Source organism: Capricornis sumatraensis, chromosome 7 (assembly GCF_032405125.1).
Source record: "Capricornis sumatraensis isolate serow.1 chromosome 7, serow.2, whole genome shotgun sequence".
Classification (NCBI taxonomy): domain Eukaryota; kingdom Metazoa; phylum Chordata; class Mammalia; order Artiodactyla; family Bovidae; genus Capricornis; species Capricornis sumatraensis.
In genome coordinates this window covers 109,046,078-109,065,469 of record NC_091075.1, presented here as the reverse complement: position 1 = coordinate 109,065,469, position 19,392 = coordinate 109,046,078, and positions in this window count along the sequence as shown.

Here is a 19,392-nt window from a genome sequence, read left to right as displayed (position 1 = left end):
CTCATGTCCATTGAGTCAATGATGCCATCCAACAATCTCATTCTCTGTCACCCATTTCTGTGCCTGCTCTCTATCTTTCCCAGCATCAGGGTCTTTTTCAGAGAGTTTATCAGGTGGCCAAAGTATTAGAGCTTTAGCTTCAGCATCAGTCCTTCCAATGAATATTCAGGACTGATTTCCTCTAGGATTAACTGGTTTGATCTCCTTGCTGTCCAAGGGACTCTCAAGAGTCTTCTCCAGCACCATGATTTGAAAACATCAATTCATTAGCCCTCAGACTTCTTTATGGTTTAACTCTCACAGCCGTACATGACTACTAGAGAAATTATAGTTTTGACTAAATGGACCTCTGTCAGCAAAGAGATGTCTCTGCTTTGCAATACACTGTCTAGGTTTGTCATAACTTTTCTTTCAAGGAGTACACATCTTTCAATTTCATGGCTACAGACACCTTCCACAGTGATTCTGGAACTCAAAAAAGTAAAGCTTGTCACTGTTTCCAGTGTTTCCACATCTGTTTACCATGACGTGATGAGACCAGATGCCATAATCTTTGTTTTTCGAATGTTGAGTTTTAAGCTAGCTTTTTCACTCTCCTTTTTCACCTTCATCAAGAGGCTCTTTAGTTTCAACAATCTGAAGCTCACACAACTCTATCTGCAATGTGCTCATGGTCATTGCTGAAAACTGTCTACAACCCAGTGATTCTGGAACAACCTATTTCTGTTCATTACATCCCTCTCTTCTTAGAGTGTTTTCCTTTCCTTGGTCTGAAGCCTGATTGATTCAGAAGGGCAATAAGTCAGGAAAGGTGATCTTCTGGGCTCAGTTCCATTGCTCCTTTGCTCTGTGCCCTTGAGTTAGACATGAGAATTATCTGGATGAACATTTCTAACCTGTAAAGCAAAAGTACCCCATGAACAGTATGAAAAGGCAAAATAATAGGATACAGAAAGAGGAACTCCCCAGGTCAGTAGGTGCCCAATATGCTACTGGAGGTCAGTGGAGAAATAACTCCAGAAAGGATGAAGGGATGGAGCCAAAGCAAAAACAATACCCAGTTGTGGATGTGACTGGTGATAGAAGCAAGGTCTGATGCTGTAAAGAGTAATATTGCATAGGAACCTGGGATGTTAGGTCCATGAATCAAGGCAAATTGGAAGTGGGCAAACAGGAGATGGCAAGAGTGAATGTCAACATTCCAGGAATCAGTGAACTAAAATGGACTGGAATGGGTAAATTTAACTCAGATGACCATTATATCTACTACTGCAGGCAGGAATCCCTTAGGAGAAATGGAGTAGCCATCATGGTCAACAAAAGAGTCCGAAATGCAGTATTTGGATGCAATCTCAAAAATGACAGAATGATCGCTGTTCATTTACAAGGCGAATCACTGAATATCACAGTAATCCAAGTCTATACCCCAACCAGTAACACTGAAGAAGCTGAAGTTGAATGGTTCTGTCAAGACCTATAAGACCTTTTAGAACGAACACACCAAAAAAATGTCCTTTTCATTTTAGGGGACTGGAACATAAAAGTAGGAGGTCAAGAAACACCTGGAGTAACAGGCAATTTTGTCCTTGGAATGTGGAATGAAGCAAGGCAAAGGCTAATAGAGTTTTGCCAAGAAAATAAACTGGTCATAGTAAACATCCTCTTCCAACAACACAAGAGAAGACTCTACACATGGACATCACCAGATGGTCAACACTGAAATCAGGCTGATTATATTCTTTGAAGCCAAAGATGGAGAAGCTCTATACAGTCAACAAAAACAAGACCAGGAGCTGACTGTGGCTCAGATCATGAACTCCTTATTGCCAAATTCAGACTTAAACTGAAGAAAGTAGGGAAAACCACTAGACCATTCAGGTATGACCTAAATCAAGTCCCTTATGATTATATAGTGGAAGTGAGTAATAGATTTAAGGGACTAGATCTGATCGATAGAGTGCCTGATGAACTATGGAATGAGGTTCGTGACATTGTACAGGAGACAGGGATCAAGACCATCCCCACGGAAAAGAAATGCAACAAAGCAAAATGGCTGTCTGGGGAGGCCTTACAAATAGCTGTGAAGAGAAGAGAGGTGAAAAGCAAAGGAGAAAAGGAAAGATATAAGCATCTGAATGCAAAGTTCCAAAGAATAGCAAGAACAGATAAGAAAGCCCTCCTCAGTGATCAATGCAAAGAAATAGAGAAAAACAACAGAATGGGAAAGATTAGAGATATCTTCAAGAAAATTAGAGATACCAAGGGAATATTACATGCAAAGATGGGCTCGATAAAGGACAGAAATGGTATGCACCTAACAGGAGCAGAAAATATTAAGAAGAGGTGGCAAGAAAACACAGAAGAACTATACAAAACAGATCTTCATGACCCAGATAATCACATTGGTATGATCATTCACCTAGAGTCAGACATCCTGGAATGTGAAGTCAAGTGGGCCTTAGAAAGCATCACTACGAACAAAGCTAATAGAGGTGATGGAATTCCAGTGGAGCTATTTCAAATCCTGAAAGATGATGCTGTGAAAGTGCTGCACTCAATATGCCAACAAACTTGGAAAACTCAGCAGTGGCCACAGGACTGGAAAAGGTCAGTTTTCATTCCAATCCCAAAGAAAGGCAATGCCAAAGAATGTTCAAGTGAAGTCACTCAGTTGTGTCCAACTCTTTGTGACTGTGTGGACTGTAGCCTACCAAGCTCCTCTGTCCATGAGATTCTCCAGGCAAGAATACTGGAGTGGGTTGCCATTTCCTTCTCCAGGAAATCTTCCTGACCCAGGGATTGAACCCGGGTTTCCTGCATTGGAGGCAGACACTTTAACCTCTGAGCCACCAGGGAAGCCCCAAGAACACTCAAACTACCACACAACTGCACTCATCTCACACGATAGTAAAGTAATGCTCAAAATTCTCCAAGCCAGGCTTCGGCAATACATGAACCGTGAACTTTCAGATGTTCAACCTGGTTTTAGAAAAGGAAGAGGAACCAGAGATAAAATTGCCAATATCCTCTGGATCATGGAAAAAGCAAGAGAGTTCCAGGAAAACATCTATTTCTGCTTTATTGACTATGCCAAAGCCTTTGACTGTGTGGATCACAATAAACTGTGGAAAATTCTGAAAGAGATGGAAATACCAGACCACCTGACCTGCCTCTTGAGAAACCTATATGCATGTCAGAAGGCAACAGTTAGAAGTGGACATGGAACAACAGACTGGTTCCAAATAGGAAAAGGAGTACATCAAGGCTGTATATTGTCACTCTGCTTATTTAACTTCTATGCAGAGTACATCATGAGAAACGCTGGGCTGGAAGAAGCACAAGCTGGAATCAAGATTGCCAGGAGAAATATCAATAACCTCAGATTTGCAGATGACACCACCCTTATGGCAAAAAGTGAAGAGGAACTAAAATGCCTCTTGATGAAAGTGAAAAAGGAGAGTGAAACGTTGGCTTAAAGTCCAACACTCAGAAATCGAAGATCATGGCATCTGGTCCCATCACTGGGAAATAGATGGGGAAACAGTGTTAGACTTTGTTTGGGGGGGGCTCCAAAATAACTGCAGATGGTAACCACAGCCATCAAATTAAAAGACGCTTAGTCCTCGGAAGGAAAGTTATGACCAACCTAAACAGCATATTGAAAAGCAGAGACATTACTTTGCCAACAAAGGTCTGTCTAGTCAAGGCTATGGTTTTTCCAGTGGTCATGTATGGATGTGAGAGTTGGACTGTGAAGAAAGCTGAGCACCAAATAATTGATGCTTTTGAACTGTGGTGTTGGAGAAGACTCTTGAGAGTCCCTTGGACTGCAAGGAGATCCAACTAATCCATTCTGAAGGAGATCAGCCCTGGGATTTCTTTGGAGGGAATGATGCTAAAGCTGAAACTCCAGTACTTTGGCCACCTCATGCGAAGAGTTGACTCATTGGAAAAGACTCTGATGCTGGGAGGGATTGGGGGCAGGAGGAGAAGGGGACGACAGAGGATGAGATAGCTGGATGGCATCACTGACTAGATGGACATGAGTCTGAGTGAACTCCAGAAGATGGTGATGGACAGGGAGGCCTGGCGTGCTGCAATTCATGAGGTTGGAAAGAGTCAGACACAGCTGAGCGACTGGACTGAACTGAAGTGAACTGAAAGCAAAAGTATTGTAGTAGATCAATATTATTGACCTGAGTATACGTACGACTGAGTTGCTTCCCTGTGCACTTGAAACTATCACACTGTTAATCAGCTATACTCTTATATAAAATACTAATAAAAAGTTAACTCGTAGTAATAAAACTCGAGTGCATATATCCTAAAATATATTTTGAGATGACAATACAGATGATTAATTTAAGAGTGTATGAGACGTTTCATATCTATATGTACATTTTTGTTTTCCAAGTACAGCAAGCAATATTGGTTTTCTAGGTATTGTAGTATCTTAAAATTTACTTTAAATTAAATAATCTAGAATTGTTTAAAAGAGAACAATTTAAATAAAAGTATTACATAAGTATAAGTGGTACTTTGAAATGACTAAAATGATAAAAGTGAGATACGAATACTGAGCTACAAAACGTCTTGCCCTCTTCTCTACTTATCCAATCAGTAATAAATTTACTCATTCATTTACTTATTCATTAAATATATAAATATTCATGAGCAGCTTTCAAGCACATCCCCCCAAATAAGAGCACACTGAGATAACAATGATGAATGTGGTACAGTACATGACCTGGAAGACCTCAAGTCTAAGCAGGGAGACAAATACATTTTTATATGGCAATGATCTAGGCTGAGAACTTGAATGGGGATATATATTAATATATGGTCCTACCAAATTGCAAAGAGCTGAGAAAAGAAGAGAAGCAAAGGCAAAGGAGAAAAGGAAAGATATACCCATTTGAATGCAGAGTTCCAAAGAATAGCAAGGAGAGATAAGAAAGATGTTTTAAGTGACCGGCACAAAGAAATAGAGGAAAACAACAGAATGGGAAATACTAGAGATCTCCTCAAGAAAATTAGAAATACCAAGGGAACATTTCATGCAAAGATGGGCTCGATAAAGGACAGAAATTGTATGGAACTAACAGAAGCAGAAGATATTCAGAGAAGTGGCAAGAATATACAGAAGAGCTATACAAAAAAGATCTTAATGACCCAGATAACCATGATGGTGTGATCACTCACCTAGAGCCAGACATTCTGGAATGTGAAGTCAAGTGGGCCTAAAGAAGCATCACTACAAACAAAACTAGTGGAGGTGATGGAATTCCAGCTGAGCTATTTCAAATCCTAAAAGACAATGCTGTGAAAGTGCTGCACTCAATATGTCAGCAAATTTGGAAAACTCATCAGTGGCCACAGGACTGGAAAAGGTCAGTTTTCATTCCAATCCCAAAGTAAGGCAATGCCAAAGAATGCTAGAACTACCACACAATTGCACTCATTTCACATGCTATCAAAGTAATGCTCAAAATTCTCCAAGCCAGGCTTCAGCAGTACTTGAACCATGAACTTCCAGATGTTCAACCTGGATTTAGAAAAGGCAGAGGAACAAGAGATCAAACTGCCAACATTTGTTGGATCACGAAAAAAGCAAAAGAGTTCCATAGAAACATCTACTTCTGTTTAATTCACTATGCTTAAGCCTTTGACTATGTGGATCACAATAAACTATGGAAAATTCTTAAAGAGATGGAAATAACAGACCACCTTACCTGTCTCCTGAGAAATCTGCATGCAGGTCAGGAAGCAACAGTTAGAACAGGACATGGATCAATGGACTGGTTCCACATTAGGAAAGGAGTAAGTCAAGGCTGTATATTGTGACCCTGCTTGTTCAATTTCTAGGCAGAATGAAGTGAAAATCGCTCAGCCATGTCCGACTCTTTGCAACTCCATGGACTAAATAGTCCATGCAATTTTCCAGGCCCCAGTACTGGAGTGAGTAGTCTTTCCTTTCTCCAGGGGATCTTCTCGACCCAGGGATTGAACCCAGGTCTCCCACACTGCAGGCGGATTCTTCACCAGCTGAGCCACCAGGGAAGCCCAATGCAGAGTACATCATGAGAAATGCCAGGCTGGATGAAACACAAGCTGGAATCGAGATTGGTGGGAGAAATATCAATAACCTCAGATATGCAGGTGACAGACATCACCCTTATGCAGAAAGTGAAGAACTAAAGAGCCTCTTGATGCAGTTGAAAGAAGAGACTGAAAAAACTGGCTTAAATCTCAACATTGAACAAATGAATATCATGGCATCTGGTCCCATCATTTCATGGCAAAGAAATGGGAAAACAATGGAAACAATGACAGACTATTTTCTTGGGGTCCAAAATCACTGCAGATGGTGACAAGCAGCCATGAGTTTAAAAGACGCTTGCTCCTTGGAAGAAAAGCTATGACCAACCTAGACAGAATATTAAAAAGCAGAGACATTACTTTTCCAACAAATGTCCATGAAGTCAAAGCTGTGATTTTTCCAGTAGAAATGTATGGTTGTGAGAGTTGGACCATAAAGAATGCTGAGTGCCGAAGAATTGATGATTTTGAACTGTGGTGTTGGAAAAGACTCTTGAGAGTCCCTTGGAGTTCAAGGAGATCTAACCAGTCCATTTGAAAGGAAATCAGTCCTGAATATTGATTGGAAGGACTGATGCTGAAGCTGAAGTTCCAATACTTGGCCACCTGATGAGAAGAACTGACTCACTGGAAAAGACCCTGATGCTGGGAAAGATTGAAGGCGGGAGGAGAAGAGGGTGACAGAGGATGAGATGGTTGGATGGCATCACCAACTCAATGCACGCGAGTTTGAGCAGTCTCCCCGAGTTGGTGACTGACAGAGAAGCATGGTGTGCTGCAGTCCATGGGGTTCCAAAGATTCAGACAGGACTGAATGAACAGAAATTAACTGAACTAACTTCTACATTTGGAACCTCCAGTTTCTCCTTGAATTTGTCCTCCTCACTGGTTTCCAACATAACATATTTAAAACACAATTTAACTATGTCACCTCTTTCTTGGCCCCCAGTCCTTGACAAACTATGATCCCAAGACTAATGACACTGCTGTGGCTTTTAGTTTGATGAGAGTTTCTGATGACACAGCCAAACCTATTTATTTCTGTGAAGTCTGTATCTGTTACATGCTACAGTGGCAGAATTAAGTAACTGAAATGGAGATTAAAGGGAGACTTAAAATAGTTATTATCTGGTCCATTATTTTTTAAAAAATTGGCATCCCTATCTTTAAAACCTGTCTTCATTGAGGTTTCCATTATGATCATTTGAAAATTTAAACTCATTAAGATAGAATTTGCAAGCTTTCTACTATCATCTTATACTATCGCTTAACAGGTCACCCATATCCTGAAAAGCATGAATCTCCAAGATTTTTTTTGCCTAGAAAAGTGGCATTATTTAGCTTGATTTCATCCTTTCTTGTTTATGTGGACAATTCATACTCAGTCTTTAAAATCCAATTAAATTAATTTCCACATATAAGCCCTCCTGATTTTCCAAGGAAAACACTTATTTCTTTATTTTTGCTTTCTCAATAGGTTATGCCCTTAATATACCTCTTAGGATGTTCTAATTATTCCTAATTAACTTCATCGCTTTTGTTGTAATGCCATATTCCTCAGAATAAAAATTCAAGCAAATGCTATAGAAGTGACAAAACACATCTCAGTTAATACACATATAAAAACCTCAAAAGTAATTTCTATCAACTATTACTGAATATCATTTTACTTCTCTCTCTACTTATTTGTAGAAACAATTTTGTTATAAAACAAAATTTTATAAAATTTTGTTATTTTATAAAAAATGTACATATATCACCTAGTAATAGTCTAATAAAATTTTTATTTTAAATTTATCTGTATTTAGTAGATTTAAATAAATTCAAGAAGCTAAAGGAATTCTTATATTTCAGAAAGATTTTTTGCATAATAAGTATTTACAGTTCTTAGAACATTACACTTTTAAATACACCTGTGTGTGTGTACTCAGTTGCTAAATTGTATCCTATTCTTTATGACCCCATGGGCTGCAGCCCACCAGGTTCCTCTGTCTATGGGATTTTCCAGGCAAGAGTACTAGAATAGGTTGCCATTTTCTCCTCCAGGGGATCTTGCCAATCCAGGGATTGCATCTGCATCTCCTGAATTTCGTGCATTAGCAGGAGGATTGTTTACCACTGAGCCACCTGGGAAGCCCTCCCTCCACATGTACACACACATATCATAAATTATGATATGTACATAATATCAAATACACATTATATACTATATATATATTAGAATACTATTCTAAAAAATAGAGTTTGTTATGGGTTAAATTGTGTCAACAATTAAAATTCATACATTGAAACCCTAACCCCTAGTACCTCAGAATATGATGATATTTGGAGAAAAGGCTCTTACAGAGGTAATTACTATCAAATGAAGCCTTTATGGTAGGCCCTAATTCAAGTTTACTGTGTCTTTCTAAGAAGAGGAAATTTGATCACACCAGGGGGAATACATATATAGAGAAGACACCAAGTGAAAACACAGTGAGAAGGTTGCCATCTGTAAGCCCAGGGGAGAGGCCTCAGAAGAACTCAAACCTGCCAACACCTTAATCTTGAACTTCCAGCCTCTGGAACTGTGAGAAAATAAATTTCTACTGTTCAGGCCAAATAGTGTGTGATATGTTGTTACAGAAGCCCTAGCAAACAGATATGGTATTTTTACTGTTTTAACATAAAATTTCTCCTACCCCTTATAAGGACAAAATCTTCTTAATTCTGTTGTCTGTGTTAATTTTGCATTAATGAAGTCTAAACTATTTACATGTCTTCTTATATTCAGCGTTCTCACTTTGTTCAGGAAGAGTTTTCTATTCAGATTAATTTGATTTCACTACCAGACCATGTGATCTTCTTTGGAGAGTTCTTCATTGTAACATATCTCTTAATGGACCAGTTCTTACAATCAAGTATTTTTCAACAAGGAGAAACAGGTATTATATTCTGGGCTTTTTCTTCTGATTGAGATTGCAGTCTGTTGCCTTCATACTTGAAAAATGATGAGGTTGCAATCTCTTGTCTTCATTTGCATACTCAGTCTACCTAGCCTACTGGTTTAAAAGTTGTTGAAAAGATTGAGGTCAGCCAGATGATCTGAACTTCTGAGCTACACAATCTTTCTGTTTACACAATATCCCCTAATCCAATTCTAGGATACTGGAGTCCTTTCCAATGTGTAGATTATAACCTTTCATTTTAAATAGATTTTTCATTCTGGTCTATATTTGAATAGTTTTGTTGTCCTAAAACAGTATCCCAGAGTGATTCAAGAAATGAGGTCACACCCATGCTTCCCTACTTACTGAACATAGACCTTGGAAAACTTTTTAACTTCAGTTTCCCTCATCTGACGATATTATAAAATATAATATTATATTAATAAAATAACATGTTAGTATTAACTCTATGAATTAGTAAATATAAAATTGTGCTTAATAATATTACTATAATTATGTACATGCTAATCTTTGCTCTAAGTTCATTGTCTATAATGTTTCTACTAATATTTAACATGACGTTTTCCACTTCGTTTTAGGTGATTTCCTTAAGCCTACTTGAGCCTACTAGTCATATTCATTCTTCCAATAAAAATTCCCTAATTACAAGTTTTTGTTTTAAGAATTCATAATCATTGCTCCTTTTCCTTTTATTTAGTCCGAACTTGTTGCTGTTGCTGTTAAGTCGCTTCAGTCATGTCCAACCCTGTGGGACCCAATAGACGGCCTCCCACCAGGCTTCCCCATCCCTGGGATTCTCCAGACAAGAACACTGGAGTGGGTTGCCATTTCCTTTTCCACTGCATGAAAGTGAAAAGTGAACGTGAAGTCGCTCAGTCATGTGTGTCAGACTCTAGCGACCCCATGGACTACAGCCCACCAGGCTCCTCCGTCCATGGGATTTTCCAGGCAAAAGTACTGGAGTGGGGTGCCATTGCCTTCTCCAAGTCCAAACTTATCTCCATCCATATTCCTTTGCTAATTAGTTAGGAGTTAGCCATTTTAAGATAGAGATAGTAAACGTTTTAGGCTTTCTGGGATACAAGCAGTCTGTCTCCCCCTTCATGGATCACAGCCTTGTGGCAAAGAGGCTTGCATAACTCAATGAAGCTATGAGCCATGCCGTCTATATAGTCAAAGCTATGGTTTTTCCAATCATCATGTACAGATATGAAAGTTGACCATAAAGAAAGCTAAGCACCGAAGAATTAGTGCTTTCAAATTGTGGTGCTGGAGAAGACACTTGAGAGTCCTTTGGACTGCAAGGAGATCAAACTAGTCCATCCTAAAGGAAATCTATCCTGAATATTCATTGGAAAGACTGTTGCTGAAGCTGAAGCTCCAATGCTTTGGCCATCTGATGTAAAGAGCCAACTCATTGGAAAAGACCCTGATATTGGGAAAGACTGTAGACAACAGGAGAAGGATGAGGCAGGGAATGAGATGGTTGTATAGGATCACTAACTCAATGGACATGATTTTGAACAAACTCCAGAAGGTAGTGAAGAACAGCTTCCCTGGCATGCTGCAGTCCATGGAGTCACAAAGAGTAGGTCAGGACTCGGTGACTGAACAACAACAAAAACAGTTCTTATGTCTGTGCCGCAGAGGGTGGTTCTGTGGTGAAATAAACCACATATTATTAGTATTGAACATAATACTCAATCAGAATAGCATTGACTTTTACAAGCCCTGACTTAGGACATGACTAAGCAATTGAACAGCAACAAATAGTGTCTCGTATTTGTTTTAGTCCTTTGGGGCTGCCATAACAAAATACAATAAACTAAGAGGCTTATAGACAACATACATTATTTCTCAGAATCTGGAGGCTGGAAGTCTGAGATCAGAGGGCCAGTGCAATGGACCAGGATCCTTCTACCTGGTCCCAGACTTCTCCTTGTAACCATACATGGTGGCAAAGACTAGGGAACTCTGAGCAGCCTCTTTCACAAGAGCCCTACTCCCATCCACTAATCTCTACATTCACGACTTAAGCATATCCTAAAGGCGCCATTAGAATTTCAACATCAGAACTGAGAGTGGGGGGATCACAAACAGTCAGACCATAGCAATATTCTGTTTTTGTTAATCATTTAAGCATATAAAACCATTGTTAGCTCAAGAGTTTTGAAAATTCTCTGGTGATCTAGTGGTTAAGACTCTGCGCTCACTGCCAAGGGCCTGGGTTCAATCCCTGGTCAGGGAACTAAGATCCCACAAGCCTAGTGGAGAGGTCAAAAGAGAGAGAGAGTGAGAAAGAGAGCTTTAAATAAACATGAGTGTGTACTAGACAGTCAGTAACTCATCTACACTTGGAGGTCTTAAATAATAATGATGTGAATTTGTGTATGTGGATGTATGTGTGTGGGTGTATGGCAGTCTATGTGTTTGGGTGTGGGTATAGGTCTGTTTTCCACCTTCCAAAGCATCTTTCTTATAGACCAATGTAATAAGGTTCAATTTCAATTACTTTTTTTTTCCATTTCTCCTTTGTGCTCAGTGGCTCCTCTCCCCATAGAATTTTCCAGGCAAGAATAGTGAAGTGGAGTACCATGTCTTCCTCTAGGGAATCTCCCCAGTCCAGTGATCAAACTTGCCTCTCCTTTGTCTCCTGCTTTGGCAGGAGGAATTTTTAGTCCTAGCACAACCTGGGGAGACCAAAATAAAGTATGGTAAAGGCGCTCAGTTGTGTCTGACTCTTTGCAACCCTTTGGAATATAGCCCACGAGGCTCCTCTGTCCATGGGATTTTTCAAACAAGAAAGAATACTGGCATAGGTTGCCATTTTCTTCTCCTGGAGACCTTCCCAACCCAGGACTCAAACCCACATCTTCTGTATCTCCAGCGCTGGAGTTGGATTCTTTACCTGATGACCCATCCTGGAAGTCTATTTTTCATTTGCTAAGTCACTTCAGTTGTGTCTGACTCTTTGTGATTCTATGCACTTTAGCCTGCCAAGCTCCTCCATCCATGAGATTCTCCAGGCAAAAATACTGGAGGGGGTTGCCATTTCCTCCTCCAGGGGTTTTTCCTGACCCACGGATCAAACCCGAGTCTCTTGAGTCTCCTACACTGGCTGCTGCTGCGGTTGCTAAGTCGCTTCAGTCGTGTCCGACTCTGTGCAACCCCATAGACGGCACCCACCAGGCTCCCCCATCCCTGGGATTCTCCAGGCAAGAGCACAGGAGTGGGTTGCCATTTCCTCCTCCAATGCATAAAAGTGAAAAGTGAAAGTGAATTCGCTCAGTCCTGTCCAACTCCTAGTGACCCCATGGACTGCAGCCTACCAGGTTCCTCCATCCATGGGATTTCCCAGGCAAGAACACTGGAGTCGGGTGCCATTGCCTTCTCTCCTACATTGGCAGGTGGGTTCTTCACCACTAGTGCCATCTAGGAAGCCTGATTTCTCCTTTGGTTTCCTGATTCTTCATCTCATTAATCTAATAAAAAATTCATTGGGCAAACATTTCAGGATTGTGACATGAATATTGAAAGAAATCAATACTCTGCTCAGAGCCTGAGGAAGCTAATGTCAGTAACAGCATGTCCATAAGTTTCTATGTTGGGCATATATTCTTCATAAGATGTACTTTGGAGTAGGGATCATTTCCTTTTATTGAAGTCAGATTTCTCAATTTATGTTGCTGTTGATACCAAATTGCAAAATAAGCAAAAGAAGTAAATATTCCCTCAGACTGCCATCTTAAATCAAAAATAGTATGATTGGATCTTTTCAAGTGTATTGGTTGAGCCTAAAAGCCATAAAATCGAGCATCTGAGTGCTCAGCAAAGATTGGTAGAATAAATTAATGCACAGATTCTCATCATTTCACAAGAGCAAGAGATGAATGACAGATTTGGAATCTCCTGCAGAAAAATACCAGCCACCCATTTGAACTCTTATGTATCAAGGAGCTCTTGATGAAAACGGGCTCCTGGGGACCTTTCTCATGGCCCAGTGGTGGCAAGTGCTAGTCACTCAGTCGTGTCCAACTCTTTGTGACTCCACGGACTGTAGCCGGCCAGCCTCCTCTATCCATGGAATTCTCCAGGCAAAAATACTGGAGTGGGTTGCTGTGCTCTCCTCCAGGGGATCTTCCCAACCCAGGGATTGAACTCACATCTCTTATGTCTCCTGCATTGGCAGGAGGGTGCCTTACCACTAGTGCTACCTGGGAAGCCCTAGTGATCAAAAATCCACCTTCAAATGCAGAGGACTTGGGTTTGACCCCTGGTCAGGGAGCTAAGATTCCACATGCCACAACTAAGCCCAGAGCCACATAGAGAGCTTACACGTGGGAAAATGTCTGTTTAGGTCTTCTGCCCAATTTTTGATTGGATGTCCATCAACAGATGAATGGATAAAGAAGTTGTGGTACATATATACAATGGAATGTTATTCAGCCATAAAAAAGGAACACATTTGACTCAGTTTTAATAACATGGATGAACCTAGAGCCTATTATACAGAGTGAAATGTCAGCAATAGAAAGACAGATATTGTATACTAACACATATATGTGGAATTTAGAAAAGTGGAGCTGATGAACCTATTTGCACAGGATCAGTGAAGATGCAGATATAAGGAACAGGCTTATGGATGTGGGTTGGGAAGGGGAGGAGAGGGTGGGATGAACTGAGAGAGTAGCACTGAAACGTATTCATTACCATATGTAAAATTAGCCAGTGAAAATTCACTGTATGAAGCAGGGAGCTCAAATCTGGTGCTCTGTGATAGTCTAGAGGGATAGGTTGGGATGGGAGGTAGAAGGGAGGTTCAAGAGGGAGGGGACATACATATACCTATATCTGCTAATATATATGAGAGAAACCAACACGATATCATATAGTAAATATCCCCCAATTGAAAATAAAAAAAATAATAATAAAATTAAAATTGGTTTGCAAGTAAAAAACATAAAATAAGATGAATAGAAACCATGCTCCTCAATAAGAGAAACCTGTGCACACTGCAATGAAGACCCAGCACAGACAAAAAAAGAGAAGGAAACACAGCTGACTCCTGCATCCACATCCTCCAATGGATTCCCCACACGTATTTTCTTCCTTCCTCCCCAGCTCAGTTTTGGATGCCCAGGAGTCAGAACAAGACTGAGAGAGGAAATCAGGCCCCCAGGACTGGTTTTGTTTCTATTTTAAAATCTTGTTATGCTCTTAGTGTCTCTCTAAACAATAATAGTTTGCTAAACTTAACTTTTAAACCGGAGAATGATTCAGCACCTGTACAATGAACAAGTATGTTAAAGTTATAGGCTAGTCCTTGAGGCTTCCTGAGTCATCTTTAGCGTGTTCTACAAATTTCAGGACAATGCCAGATTGAGGGGTGGAGGTAGATAATCACTTTCTCAAGGTGGGATTTTTTTTTTTTTTTTTTCTGATTGAGAACAGGGACATAAACTCTCTTGCAAGCAAACTGTTGGGTAATTATTGACTTTTCTGAATTTCTCTCTCTCTCTAACTCTCCAGTGCAATTTCTGTTTCTCTTTCTGTCTGTATGTACATGCATGAGTCTCAAATGCATCTTATTTATCACTGTGGAGTCATCAATTATCCTATTACCTAACATGTATTTATATCTTATTTTGGGCATTAAAATATTTGGAGAACAAACGAATGGATGCACATCTATAAAAGGCCAAAAAAGTAAAGTAACTCAGAGAGAGGAACTTGGCAGAATAAATAGAAAGCTTTCTTCAGGTGCCTAGCAGTGAACAGAATGTTCATGGCAGAACATTATAGAAACACATCCATGAGGATGGTTAAAGGGGGGTCTTCCCTAAGCCTGTGAATACAGGATGAGTAGCACATGGAAAGGTTTTGGCACATGTCATATGAATGACTGAGACAGACTGAATACATGTGTTACAAATGGTCCATTTAGTGATTGCCCTAGAGATTCTTTGGTAAATATTGCTAAATATTTAAATTTTCAAAATAGCAGTACCCCTCCCCTCAGCAGTTAGAAAAAGGTGTCAGCTATACATCCTCTTCCTAATAACCTGAAAACAATAAAGTGTGCAACAATATAAACAGTTTAGGTCAAATTCTTTTGAACATTAAATAATTCATTAGTGGGCTTCCCTGGTCGCTCAATGATAAAGAATTCATAGGTTCAGTTCCTGGGTTGGGAAGATCTGCTGGAAAAGGAAATGGCAACCCACTTTAGTGTTCTTGCCTGGAGAATTCCTTGGACAGAGTAGCCTGGTGGACTACAGTCCATGCAGTCTCAAATAGTCAGATATGACTGACCAGCTAATTCTTTCACCTTTCATTTTTCAGGTTAATGCATCAATAATTTGAAAGAGGATTAAGCCATCTCTCTGGCCAGATCAAGCAAGTTCAGTTCAGTTCAGTCACTCAGTGGTGCCCGACACTTCAGTTCCATGGACTGCAGCACACCAGGCCTTCCTGTTCATCAGCAACACCTGGAACTTGCTCAAACTCTTGTCCATTGAGTCGGTGATGCCATCCAACCATCTCATCCTCTGTTGTCATCTTCTTCTCCTGCCTTCAATCTTTCCCAGCATCAAGATTCTTTTCCAATGAGTCAGTTCTTCACATTGGTGGCCAAAGTTTTGGAGCTTCAGCTTCAGCATCAGTCCTTCCAATGAAAATTCAGGACTGATTTTCTCTAGGATTGACTGATTTGATTTTCTTGTAGTTCAAGGGACCAACAACACAGTTCAAAAGCATCAATTCTTTGGCACTCAGCTTTCTTTATGGTCCAACTCTCACATCCATACTTGAGTACTGGTAAAACCATAGCTTTGACTATATGGACCTTTGTTGGTAAAGTAATGACTCTGTTTTTTATGCTGTCTATCTAGGTTTATCATAGCTTTTCTTCCAAGGAACAAGCATCTTTTAATTTCATGGCTGCAGTCATCATCTGTAGTGATTTTGGAGCCCAGTAAAATAAAGGCAAATCTAGATATAGGCACTATGAAGATGATTGGCCATGAAATTGTTGGAATTCCATCCCTCACTGATGCAAAAACATTAATGCTTTTCTAGGCAGTTTTATATTTTGAACAGTACTCATTTCACCAATGAAAACTTATTTCTAACATATTTCATGCTGATTAATGGATTCTCTTATATACATTTTGATATCAAATGATGTGTAAGCAGCTACTGTGTACTCTTGGTTCCTGATCCAGTTCCAAAGGAATTTAACTGCCACTAAATATAGATTAAAGTTAATTCAGGTGTACATTTATACGTTGCTTTGTTTATGCTAACATCACATTACTCAATTTGCTTAACTGCTAAATTCACTAAACTTAAAATTGCTAAAATGTCTAAATGTACTAAAATCAATTGATTTTAAAATCCATGATATAATGGATAAAGGTAGCTGGAAAAAGTTCAGTCTGAAGCAAAACACTGAATTAGATTCAGTTATGAGTTAGTCACCCTTTTATTCATTTGTTCATTCATTCATCCAGTAGACATCAATTGTGTGCCAAGACGAGCATCAACACATTCATCATAGTGAGTCTTTAGCTCTTTGAATACAGTACATTGAGGATAGCATCTTAAATTCATGCTTCAATGTTTTAATAAATACATTTTATAGAAAAAATAAAAAGGAAAAACATATTCTTTTACTGAAGTATAGTTGATTTACTATGTTGTGTTAGTTTCAGGTATATAGCACAGTGATTAAGATAGATATATATGTATGACATGTATATCTTTTACATATTCTTTTCCCTGGTAGGTTATTATAAACTATTGAGTACAGTTCCCAGTGCTATAGTTAGATAGATATATATGTATGATATATATTGAGTTATAGTTCCCTGGGCTATAGCTAAGATAGAAATATATATATATATATATATATATATATATATATATATATATATATATATATATATATATATACACATACACATATACATGTATATATATTCTTTTACATATTCTTTTCCCTGGTAGGTTACTATAAACTATTGAGTATAGTTTCCTGTTGGTTATCTATTTTAGATGTAGTAGTATGTTTACATTAATCCCAATCTCCTAATATTAATATATTAATATATCCCTCCCCTCCTTCCTCCTTTGGTAACCACAAATCTGTTTTCTATGTCTGTGGTAATGCTTCTGTTTTGTAAAGAAGTTCATTTGTATCTTTGTAAAAAAATTTAAATAGCTACATCTCAAGGGCCCTGGGAAAATGTTTCTGATCACTAACCAAAACCAAGCTACCTATTGGTTGCACTACCTATTGGAGGACATGAACTTGCCATTGGGTTATTAGATTTCTACAAGTAAATATACATAATTCACAAATCATGGTGCAGGAAGATCTAATTTTTTGGATCTGGCATTGTCCCTGGGTTTCTCACATTTCTGAACAAAGACATGAATGGTATTTCTGTTCCAGATTATCTTTTCAAGGATATTGTATAAAAACAACCTTGGAAGAGAAATAGTGTCTCCATCTGGAGCAGCTTTGTTTAACTGGCCAGTGGAATAAAATATAATGTCTTTTCCTATGGTAAAGATTGAGCAGGCTTTCCAGAAACTCCTTTATATAAAACTGATGTTTTTGCAATCCCAAGGTTTCTTTTCTGGAAGCAAACTTGAGGACCAAAGAGATATAAGAGCAGAATGAATCCTGAGATCATCCTGAGTGAGTCCCGTGATTTCAAGCCTGGAATCTTCTCAACTTCTAGGCTTCCTGTATGAAATGATTTACCTCGTTACTGGACAAGCCAGTTTGAGTGATATTTTTATTATATAACAGAATATGCATTCAATAGAAGATACACACAAACTCATACACATGTGGTGTGATATGTTTCTTTTTTTTTCACACACAAGACCTGGACTTTGGTATACTCCTAATTTATGTTTGCATGCCACTGTGTCATTTTCTGTTTTATACACTCTGTTATACAAAAAAATTAAGAGTTTTTTTGCAACCAACTTTAATTCCTTGAGCATCAGTGTTAGACCGCATATTATGCAATATGCAAAGCTGTGAATATGGTGGCGACTCCATACACACTGATTTTGTCTCAGCACCCACCACTTTGCGTGCATTGCGTGCTAAGTCACTTCAGCCATGTTCGAGTCTTTGCAACTCTATGGACTGTAGCCCACCAGGCTCCTCTGCCCATGGGGCTCTCCAGGTGGAAATACTGGAGGGGATTGCCATGTCCTTCTCCAGGGGATCTTCCTGACCCCGGGATCAAACATACATCTCCTTCATCTCCTGCATTGGCAGGTAGGTTCTTTACTAATAGTGCCACCTGGGAAGTCCACCTACCACTTGACTTCACGATTATTCATTTTATTCTCGTATCTCTCAATCTGCTCTTGAGATGGGATATGTTTATAACACTAAGCTCATAAGACTTAGAAAAGCAATGTGGATTGAACAAAAGAAGAATAGTAGAAATTCTTTTTAAATGTCTTGAAATATTGTTATTAATCAACTCTCCTCTCATTTTGTAATCTCTAGTGTTCCTCAGCAATGGCACATTCCATTCATCTTGGCATTCTGTATGTAAGATTCTTCCAGGCTTATTTTATTTTGGCAGTGTCAGGTCTTAGTTGCAGCATACAAGATCTTTTATTGTGGTTCTCGGGCTCCAGAGCACACACACTCAGTAGTTGTGGTGCGATGGTTGCCTTGAGGTACATGGGATCGTAGTTCCCTACCAGAGATTTAATCCTTGTCCCCTGCATTGTAAGGGAGATTCTCAACCTCTGAACTCCTAGGGAAGTCTCCTATTTCTGCATTCTTATTCCTCAGAGTTGCCAGGTAGACTCAGACTTGGAATAAGGAAGCGAAGTTCCTCCTCTGTCACTGTTAACAGCGTTGGCTGTTGTTTAGTTGCTCAGTCATGTCTGACTCTTTGCAACCCCATAGACTGTGGCATTCCAGGCTCCTCTGTCCTCCACTGTCTCTTGGAGTTTGCTCAAATTCATGTTTGTTGAGTCGGTGATGCTATCTAACCATCTCATCCTCTGCCATTCCGTTCTCCTTTTGCCTTCAATCCTTCTCAGTTTCAGGGTCTTTTTCAGCTTTTCCCATCAAGCAACCAAAGTATTGGAGCTTCAGCTTTAGTTAGCATCAGTCCCTCCAGTGAATTTTCAGGGTTGGTTTCCTTTAGGATCAACTGGTTTAATCTCCTTGCAGTCCAAGGGACTCTCAGGAGTCTTCTCCAGAACCACAATGGGAAAGCAACAATTCTTTGGCACTCCATCCATGGAGCATCCATGGCAATAAATTAGAATTTTCCCCTTGAGAAAGAAACAATTTCCT